General features: G+C 42.6%; 1 pseudogene; it reads right to left on the bottom strand.

The window, feature by feature from the left end:
* Window positions 1–1,993: 1,993 nt before the first annotated feature.
* Window positions 1,994–10,515, bottom strand: LOC109093329 (annotated as a pseudogene).
* Between the last annotated feature and the right edge of the window lie 1,399 nt (window positions 10,516–11,914).

The raw sequence follows: 11,914 nt of genomic DNA on the forward strand, positions 1-11,914 counted from the left end.
GCAGCAGGAGCATAAACACACATAAAAACAAACACATGATTTTCAAAACATACAAACACAAAGTATCTAAAAATAACATTCTTTCCAAAGGTGCAGCAGGAGCATAAACACACATAAAAACAAACACATGATTTTCAAAACATGCTCTGACTTTTAAGAGCCTTCCTTTAACAATTTCATCAACATCATATGAAATAGGAACGAAATTCCTATTAAATAAAATAGCAACTCCCCCACTTACTGGAGGAATTATGGCTCAAAACAGAGACACCATCAAATTCTCTCCCCCAGTCAGCAGCATTTTTTGGTCACTGTGGGTTTCTTGCAGAAAAGCAACACTGATATTTCTTTGCTTAATAATTTCGTACACCATTACTCTCTTACGAGCATCTCTAGAGCCATTAACGTTTAAGGTAGCTAAATGGACTTCACTCATTAGTAGGGAGAAGAAAAGTAAGACCAGCCCATATAAATAAAGAGCATTGGTCATCGTGCCCCCCAAATTAACCATCATCGTTACCCAGGGCGATGAGCACATTCGCACAATTTTCTTTAAGCGGTACACTTCTTTATTAGTGAAGCAGCTCTCTGCCATGAAATTTTCGCTTTATCGACAAACTGTTTGAGGTCTGGAAAAATATTCCTGGACACGCGACACTTCTTGAGCTTTAGTCGGCCTAAGAAATAACTTAATATCATCGGAGCCTGGCAACCGCACCACACAAAGTCGCCTTCTGTGAAAGAGAGATGCACTGGAGTCGGGGAAGATTCACCATCACTGCCTGTTTCCCTCAACATCCTCCCCTCAACACTTTTCTGCTAATTTTAGCCTCACTAACCCTGTCGGCTTTTTTTTCTTTTTAACGGAGCTTTAAACCCCGCCTCTTGAACATCCAAACTAGCGCGCAATCCGTCTCACAAATCATATCCGAAACCGCGGTCCTCCACTGTGTTTCCCCCCTGAGGCAGTTCTAAACTTTCTGAAACCACCGTATAGATCTTCTAAAAATCGCACGGTGGACTCGAGTGCAGTACTCATGCCCGCTTGAGAAGCGGATAAGCTAACCACATCCTCAAGCGGGAGAACCGCCCGCTGTCGCTTACCGCCACAACAGAGCCCGACTCCGGTGGCGACAGCCGCCTGTCAATGCTTGCTGAAATTCCATCTGCAATCGGTGTCTCATTTTTCAACATTTTGTCGGACAGTTTGGTACTAAATGACCCAACTGGCGCTACCAAAACACTTAATTTTAGCAGTGGTAACAAACACAATATAATCGTAATCATCAACTCGAAAGTTAAGTGACAAATCAAGTTCAGTATCATCATTAACGATCATATAGACAAAACGCCTAAAAGAAACAACATGTTTTAACAAAGGCGAATCGCTACTGATAGAGATCTTCTTTATTCGGGACACTAATTTGCCATACCGCGACAGCGCTTGACTCAGAATGTCATCACTCATGAAAGGTGGGACATTGATAAAGTGACTCGCTTGGCTGGTAACGCAGGGGAAGAACGGGACAAGTTCATTGTCAACAACTATCCCCTGTTCTACCAACTCATTGGCTTTATCAATCGAGTCAACGAAAAACCACCACCGCACTGTTCATCCTAGAGGCCGACAACACGCTCTCATGCCCCACGGCATTCCCTATGGCCAGGCAGCACGCCTCCACACTCACCGCGGCCGCCACCTTCACTGCGTGCCGCCGGGTGAGCGAACCCAACACCTGCTGGCGTGGGGCCGACATGCTCTCGCGAACGGGAGACACGCGGCCCGAGGAGTAAACTTAGAACAACTAAAACCCTTGCAACAAATAAAGAAGACGAGACAGAGAGAGACGTGGGTAGAGAGAAGGAGAGAAGCGAGAAGAGAGAGAGGAAGCAGCTCTTGTGGCTGACGAGTGTGCGTACAGCACCTGCTACCACAGGTTGTTTCCGCCAGCCGGTTCGCCTGAAGCAGCCAGCTCTCTGAACTCCCGGAGTATTTGACATAGGTCCAGACGCAGAGCGAGACCAGCGCCAGGCCCTCAGCAGGTTACACAGCGCCGCCGCAGGGCTCAGACCCACGAAAGCCCGTCAGCACCGACGCCACGTACATCACGAACATCACGGCGAACAGCGTGGCCGGCGTGTTTGCGCGCCGCGAAGAAAAAGTTCTTTCCGTGTTGTGTTTGAGGAAGCTGGCGTAGGCCTCGTCGATTCTCCTGCTCCAGCTGCTCCTGGATAGCGGCCGCAGAACTCCTCGCCGCCCATCTTCTTCACGCCGCGGAACTGACGCACGCAGCTCTGCTTCAGCTCCTCGTGACTGCGCTCCCAGATCCACCGGAGACATGTAGGGCTGTCTCCACCGCACACCTGCAGACGGGAGAACACGCGTGTGTCACGGGCGGGAGGTCACGTGATCCGGGAGAGCAGGTGTGAGACGTACCTGCTCCATGCTCCTGCTGTACGTGTCTTTGGCTCCTGCTACAGCGGCCAGGTTATTAGCTTCAGCCGTCGCCTGCGGCACACAAACACAGCACAGATAACAGCTCAAACCTCCGCCTGGAGTGCTGCTTCAACTATGCATTGCTTCTCAAACTTTGGGGAATATTTCTCATTTAGAGTCATGCAAAGTTTCAACACGTGTGTGTTTTGGAAAGACTGTGTTTAAAGCGTTTGGGTTAGCGTCTAATTTTTTGCATGCATTTTTTTGCACATTGCTCTATAACTGAAGATTATTTTACGGCCTCACATCAGATCAAACTGAATTTCAGGACCGGTGGGAATCCTGCTTCATAACATCTAAAGTTTCAATAAGATGGAAATATTAACAAAAGTTTCAATAACAACATCTATAATAATCAAAGATTTCATGGAGCTCATGACTCATATTTTATTCACAAAAAATGAATCAAGCAGCAAAAAAAAAAAGTAGATTTTCTCACTTTTTCTCAAATTCTACGTTTTCCGTTTTAATTTTCCTACATTTTAAAATTTTAACGAAACTGTATAAATCAAAAAGGATGTTGAATAAACTGAATTCAAACTTCCACAAATACTAATTTTGTGTTTGTTTAAATTTTTCTGGATTATGTTTCTAATCTAATGAACGCATGAAAACTTAGAAAAATTTAAAATCTAATGAGGTTTACTGTTTAAATAACACGGACAAACTTTTGAGGTTTACTGTTTAAATAACACGGACAAACTTTTGTGATCGTGTACGATATTCTTTAAAAATAAAGTACTACTTTCAGAAGTATATCTAGTCAGAACTTCTTCAAGTTAAACTGCACTTGACCTACGCATGTGAGAGACCTCAGATCAGCCAAACTGATCTTTTCTACGAGACGTGACGATCACGTCTGTACCTGTAACATGGACTTGGGATGCGGCAGCTCTTCGCCCTGATAGATCTTCATGTAGGCCTGCGACAGAGAAACACACGGTCAATCCCAGCATGCATCTGAACGATGTAGACAGGATGGAGAAGTGTGTCTTACTCTGAAATACTGCAGCAGATCTCGACACGTGACTTTAGAGCCGCTGATCTCCTTCTCCATCAGATTCTCAGGAGCCAAAAGCAGCGGCAGCAGATTCACCAGCTCCCTCTTGAACTCCTCATCGATGTCTACACACACACACACACACCAGATCATTTTAGTTTAATACTAATGTATATTTCCGTGATCAATAGCAGTGTCTGTTTTGCTGGAGCTTGCAGTGAAGCAGCGCTCACCTCGTAAGCGGCCGTCGAAGTGTGGGTTGGTGGCCACCTTGAGCCCGGGGTGCGGCAGCAGGAAGCAGCTGATCTTGGAGAAGCAGGAGTGGATGTGCTTCCTGACGTTCTGCAGCTCTTCGTGTTGATTCTGTTTGACCTGAGAATCACGGCATAATTCAGCTCTCGTGATAAAGAGCAGGAGAAACCAGATTCCTCAGCGTTACGTGACCCACCTGCAGCCTCTTCTCCAGGAACTGATTTCCTCCCTCCAGACCGTAAGCGTGTTCGTACGGGTAACTCCAGTCTCGGATGAGAAACACAAACGACTTCAACAACACAACATAAAAAAATCACACACACACACTCAAACGCATGCACACTTTCTCACACTCTCACTCACATTTGTACACACATTCACTCTCACATGCACACTCACACTCACTCGGCTCACACACTCACGCTCACACACCCACATCACACTGGCTCACACACTCCACTGAATCGCTCATCCCCCCACTGTCGACACTCTCACTCACGTGCCTTACAGACACACTTGCTGACTCACATTTGTGCACACACACTCTCTCAAACGTGCACACAATCGCTCACACCACGCACACACTTGCTGACTCACATTTGTGCACACACACATGCTCTCAAACGTGTGCACACTTGCTCACATACACTCAAACACGCTCACACTCACTCACTCGTGCACACAATCGCTCATGGCCATGGACACTCATTCCACACTGACTCACATTTGTGTACACAATTGCTCACGTGCACACAATTGCTCATGCACATTGCCGTGGTGCTTTTTGAACACCACACACACACACACCTGCTCACACACTTACTACAGTGCTAACACACACTCACACACCACGCACACACACTTGCTCACACACACACATGCTCGCACCGCATTCACACACTTGCTCACTCGTGTACACAATCACTCATGCCCGCACACACTCTCTGACTCACATTTGTGCACACACACGTGCTCTCAAACGTGCGCACACATGCTCACATGCAATACACAATACTCAACACACACACACACACACACTCGTGCATACACTTACTCACATGCTCACACACTCAAACACACGCACACTTGCTCACACACACACACACGCTCGCACCGCATTCACACACTTACTCACTCGTGCACACAATCGTTCACGCCCGCACACACACTTGCTGACTCACATTTGTACACACACTCACGTGCACACACACACTCGGTGCACACACACACACCACACACACACACACACACACACTCATGCACGACACTTAATCACTCGTTCACTCTTATGCACACACTCACTCACATGCACTCGCTCACACTCACTCACTTTTGTGCACACAATTGCTCACACCCGCGCACACACTTGCTCACCTCACATTTGGACACACTCTGAAATGCGCACACTTGCTCACACTCACTCACTCTCACTCGCTCACTCTTGTGCACACACTGGCTTACACGGTCGCACATATGCTCTCACACTGTTAAACACACCACACCTGGAAGGGTTTCAGGTAGATCTCCTCCATGGCCAGCCGACCGTACTCTGTGAAGAGCTGAAGAAGCAGAAACACACATTATAATACGGAGAGTATTTGCACACCTGAGTCACTTGATTCTGTTTCTAATGCAGTGACATGACAACATCTGAAAGGATTCATGACAGCGTGAGAGACCGTTAGAACAGCTCTGACACGCTGAAGATCTGGTGCTGATAATGTGAAGTGTGACCGCTGTTCATCACTTAATCTTTGTAGAAATATGTAAACAGACATGACACACAGAAAACCATGATCCCGCAGATAGACATTTTTAAGCGTTTGTAAAGGTTTTAAACGTGGAACGATAGATTGGACCGTGTCCTAAAAATTCAGCTCTCTTAAAGACACGTTAGAAGCTAACTAAAACTAAATCTAAAATAAAATAAAAGATGACCTACAATAAAATTACAGCTAATTACCATAAGGTAAATTATGTCAAAATGTAAAAAAAAAATAAATCAAAAATGATTACTAAAATATTAACAAAGTTATTCAAAATAATAGTATCTCATTTAAATCAAAAGTGATTCTAAAATATGTAAAAAACAGAACGTATGTGAGTTTGCTAGTCCAAATCCTGCCTTTACAGTAGATGATCCCAATTATAATCATTAATCCGTTATTCATACTGGTGATCTGTGAAGAATATAAATCAGTGCACCTCTACTTGATTATTTTGACCTTCAGCTTTTTAAGAGTGTTCTCTGTCTGCACTGAGCAGCGCGTCTCACCTGAAGATGCTGCAGATCATCTTCTTGAACATTTGGGGACAAGTTATAGACCTGCACATAAAAACAGGAAGCATCAGGACACTGCGTGCCCTCTCAGCGCTGCACACGTGAGGCGTGTCGTACCTGCACGGAGCTGGTCATGGTGCTGAGGGCGAACAGGGTGGCGCAGTCTTTGATGGTGGGACTGACTGTCAAACGCTCCCTGCGTGTCCAGGAGCAGCACGGCCACCTGCGGACGACACAGACCAGTCACGGGTAGCCGAGCTCAGAACAAACACGCCTGACCACACACACACACACACACACACACACACACACACACAGAACCGCTCCTGTCATAGAATGACATCAACACTAACAATAGGCGTGCGCCTGACACACCGGATAATGAGGAAAAACAGTCTGCTACAGCAAAAAGAGCACAATCTACTGTTGCAGGTAAAAAATAAGAAATAAAAATAAATAAATAAATATTCATATTAACAATTAATAATAAATATTGATAGTCAATCATTTTTAATAAATCAATAATAAACAATAAATAGTAAATACATACTAAATGTAAAATAATAATTATAATAAAACAATTAGTAGTTAAACAAATATTTAATAATAAACAAACAATACATAAATTATAAATAAAAAATAATCAATATACTGTAAAAAGTAAAAAAAAAAACAATAAACAATAAATGGTAATGCACTGTACATTTAAAATATAACAAATACAAATATAAGAAATAATGATTAATAATAAAACAAACAATAATCAATAAATAAACATTAAATATTAATAAACAATAAATTACAAATAATAATAATCACCGAGTAATAAATATCAATAAGCAGTAAATATTATATAAAAAGTGAATTAAATCATAAAAATGTAGAATTAACAAAGTTTAAAAATAAAAATTTAAATAAACACAATAAAAAAAAAGAAAGAAATATTTTTGACTGCAGTGTGTGTTTAACTGCATGTAACTGTGATATCACACATCAGCTGTGAATGTGTGGTTATAATATTGAAATATCAGCTTATAATGACAGTGAGCTCAACTGAAGGTGTTCGACTGATGACTCCAGTGATGAGAGTACTGGGTTTGAGACGGTGTGATGCGGCGGAGCTTTACCCTGCTGCCGTCTGGCTTCTCCACCACGAACACGTCGCTCCAGGCCTGGATCCCGGTGGTCTCGCGCTCACACAGACAGCATCACGCTCAAAACCAACCCAACAACTTTTTGGCCTCCTAAACTAATTTTTCCCCACTCGTCAGAACACACACACAAAACATAAAACATCCAATCCAACCAATACCCAGCATTCTCATCTGATCTGAAACCTGATGTGTAGTGCAAGGGCAGTGAACGCGAGCGTCCAGGAGTTCTGAGCGGTGGTCCTGACCACCGGCTGCACAACACACTGGACTGTACATTTATCTGAGCATGGAAGTCCAGCAGGAGCGACTTGCCCCTTGCGGAAGGCCTCCGGCCACAAGACAGCACCACCGCGTGCGAGATCCCTCATCTCGCTCTCTGCCAGCAGCGATCCTCTCCAGCGCACTCCTCGTCCAGACTGAACTCGTGCTGCTCCTCGTCTGTGCGATGACGATCTGCACGGCTCCCGCCCGGCGTCCAGCCAGCGGAATCAGAGAGGCTCACGTCCAGCCAGCACACGATCAAAAACATTTCTAGAACAAAATATCAAAAACCCTATATAAGCACACGATCAAAAACATTTCTAGAACAAAATCTTAAATCCTTTATATGTAATGTAGTTTTAATGCATTAATTGTGCTTGTAATGCACCTTATAATGCACAGCAGTAACTGTAATCACATATAATACATCTTCATTAAGTATAACGTATTAAAACACGATGAACAAACCTATTATAATGCATTATTATAAGTGTGGTTACAATTACTGAAGGATAAGGATATAATGCATGACCATGTACATTATGGATATGTTTATAAAGCATTATAAATAAAGCTTAGAGTAAAGTGTTACCCAAAAATCATTTGACATGTTTTGAACTAGACAAAATATATTACTGGATTCTAAAGAGTTTCTGAGTAAATGTGACTCACAGACTCGGCTGGGTACATTACAGTTATTTTCCTAATGACTAATATGTTTTTCATTATATGTCTTCATTTTCTAATTTTATTTTTTATATCGAATTGTTGGGCTGAGTTTTTGGGTGTGAGCTGGGTGTTTTCTGTCTGGTGGGTAATTCATTTTTATATACTAATAAAAACATTTATTATATTATGTAGCTATTTATTTATTTTTTATTATTATTTTATATATATTTTTTATTTATATATTTATTATTATATATTATTTTATTAATATATATATATAATATATATATATATATATATATATTATATATATATATTATATATATATATTTATTTATTTATTTATTTATTTATTTAAAGATATTATTTTATATTATTTTACTTCTTAAAAATAAAAATATTTTTTTCTCTATTTATTTTAACCTTTCTGTGCAACATTAAATTTAATATCAATAACATGCAACATTCATATTAAATAAAGTTTAATGTGTTTGCATTAAAAAAAAAAACATGCATTTACAAATCATTCTCTAATTAAAGACCAAATAAACACACAAAAACATCTGGATTCGACAGATTAACCCCTTCAAAGCCGTTTACGTGTGATCAGCGTGTGAACAGACACAGAGGAGTCACACACACAGAGGACACAATAACCCCAAGGCCAGGAGAACCTGAAGGAGAACAGGCTGTACTATACTATAGTCTGTCCTCACAACGGAGCACGAATGCAGTGACCCACATCAGCCCGTCTAACACCAGCGGCACAAACCAGTTTAACCTCAGAACCGCCTCTGACAAACAGACCGTCTCCAGGACTGCAGTCTGTATGAGTTTCCCCGTGACGCGGTGTAATGCCACGGAAGAGAATCACACAAACACACGCCTGTCATACGCTTTAAAGAACTAAGCGTGTAATAGTTCAGTGCCAGGACAAGAACAGAAAAAGCCTTCATGTTGACCTTTAAAATCTGCCTTTTGAAAAATTCTTAAAAACACTGAAATATTATTAGAATGTAAAACAGCTGTTTTCTGTGTGAATGTGTGTTAAAGTGTAATGTATTTCTGTGATGCGCAGCTGTATTTTTCAGCATCATTTGCTCCAGCTCCAGTCTTCAGTGTCACCCTGATCTTCAGAAATCCGTCTAATCTATGATTAACCGCTCAAAGACACATGTCTGATTATTATCACTGCGCATCACAGAAATAAATTACAGTTTAACAGATATTCACATAGAAGACAACGGTTCTAAATTATAAAAATATTTTACAATATTAGAGTTGTATCTGTATTTCTGATCAAATAAAAGCAGCCTTGAAGAGACTTCTTTAAAACATTACAAATCTCACTGATCCCAGACTTCTGAACAGTGTGTGTGAGAGTGTGTGAGAGAGAGAGAGAGAGAGAGAGAGAGAGAGAGAGGTAAATGGCGAGAGAGAGAGAGATGAGAGAGATTGTGTTGTGTGTGTGTGCGAGAGAGAGGAGAGAGAGAGAGAGAGAGAGAGAGAGAGAGAGAGAGACGAGAGAGAGAGAGAGAGAGAGAGAAGAGAGGAGCGAGAGCAAGAGAGAAGTGTGTGTGGTGTTGTGTGGTGGAAAAAACATAAAATTAACATTTAATATAGTGCATATAAACTGCTGTTTTGGCAGAATATTTTCGGTTATACCAAAATTCTGTGGGGCAGAAAATAAATAAAAATAATAATAATAAGAAAAAGAAAAAAAACAATAATAATAATGAAAAAATTAATAATAATAAAACTAATAATAATTAGAAGAAAAATAATAATAATAATAATAATAATAATAACACACACAACAGATTAACGCCGTATATTAAATCAGCCAAATACTGTAGCCTGTAATTTCAGAATAAAACTACACATAACTCAACAGATGGTCCCACATGATCTCCACAATCACAGCTTCGCCTGCTGATTTCAGTCTGATTCTGCTGTCAATGAGATCACACACACACACACACACACACACACACACACACACACACACACACACACACACACACACACACACACACAGATTTAATGATCGTGAACTCACTCTCGCTGTAATGAATGAAATCAGACTGATCGCTGGTGAAATCATCTCCTCGGGTGATTTTTCAGCCTGATTTCATTCACCGATTCCTCACACTTACTCCAGACTTCACTGACCCAACTCTGTTATTATTGATTTTACCGCAGCGCGATCGCTATCATTCACTCTACCCCAGATAAACCCCCAGCACGCGCCGCTCCCACCTAAAAACGCACACGACCCCCCCCCGCAGTTCGTTAAACGCGCACTCGATCGCGTCCCGCCGCGCTTACCTTCGTTATATCGGCTCGCTGTGCAGCTCTGTCCGGTGTGATTCCGGTGCTTTACGCCGCTCTCCTCCGCCATCTTGACCCCCGTTCAAAATAATCGCACGCGCCTGACAATCACGCGGCTTCCCGCTGCGCGTTCTGCGCTTTCCACTGACGCTCTCGTAGGGCGTTCCAGCTATCTTCCATGGCGTCGCGCGCGCGCGCACATCAGTTCCGTCAACGACAGATCATAGGGTTCACGGCGGAAGTGGCGCACGAGCTGCCAATGCTCTTATTAGAGTTCATAATCCGACGCACTGTGTGTGTGACTACGGACATGTATGTTCTGGAACACGTTGCATCCAGTTTCACACCACGCTCACCACGCTCTCCACACACAAACACTCTCCCACACCACACTCTCACTCACTCACCACACCACAAACCTTTCACACGTACAAACACCGAGGGCGACGTGAGTGAGAGTGTGTCTATATCTTCATTGTTTGCAATCAGGTTTTGTGAGGCGAGGCTCTGCGGCTCCAGTGCTGATTACGAGCTATGGTGAACACACTACGGGGGAAGATGAAGTGAGATTAGAGTCTTCTGTTCATGATGAAGGGAATCGTGCGAGACGCGCCACGGACCCAGACTAATGACGGTCCACCAGGTGACAGCTGAGCTAAAGAGAGTCAAACCTGATTGGCTGGAGCAGATCAAACCAACCAATCAGGACGCAGCGCAGGCTCCACATGTGTCAGGATCTCTGATACACTTTCTACCATCGCCAAAGGGATGTATGATGATGCGAGATTTCAGGTTTTTCTTGCTGTCTCCATGCGGGTGTTGCACCAAAAAGCTTCATGCCAAAAGGGTTTCAAAGGCCTAAAGTCTCAAATCCAAAGAGACTTCTTTATAAAAAGTTAAGGACCTTGTTCCACACCATCCTAAAAGCCTCGTTTAAACAGCCGCAAGTGTCTGAGCACTGTTGTGGGAAGATTGCATCACACCGCGAAAGGCGTACCTTTTATTCCTCTCGTTGCCGTCTGTGTCATGTTGTGAGACATGACTTGTGTTTCGCAGGAAAGCTGTAAAATACTCTTTGTTTGTTCTTTTTCCAAAAGAGGACACGACTAAAAAATCAGTGGTTATAAGTTGTATTTCAACACTGTTCCAGAACAGTCCATCCCAAATATTCATGGCATGTGTGCAGTGCATTTTATGGAGGACTGTTTCCTGATCCTGGGAGAGTAGACTACAGTGCCGTCTGTTCTGACTCTCACAGTCTGTAAGTGTTTACATATGTAAAGGAATTGCTGCTGATGATTCAAAATGAGTTTCGAGCAGTAAAACTTGCTTGGCAATTGCATATTTTGTAAGTTCTCTATCGCTGCAGAAGTTGGTTCTATCTCGAATGTAAGGCCCTGCGGAACGTGGACATCACAGAATATTGCCCTCATGATTCCAGTTGTATATGTTCCATTCAAAGTGGCACT

Source organism: Cyprinus carpio, chromosome A11 (genome assembly GCF_018340385.1).
Source record: "Cyprinus carpio isolate SPL01 chromosome A11, ASM1834038v1, whole genome shotgun sequence".
NCBI classification, from domain to species: domain Eukaryota; kingdom Metazoa; phylum Chordata; class Actinopteri; order Cypriniformes; family Cyprinidae; genus Cyprinus; species Cyprinus carpio.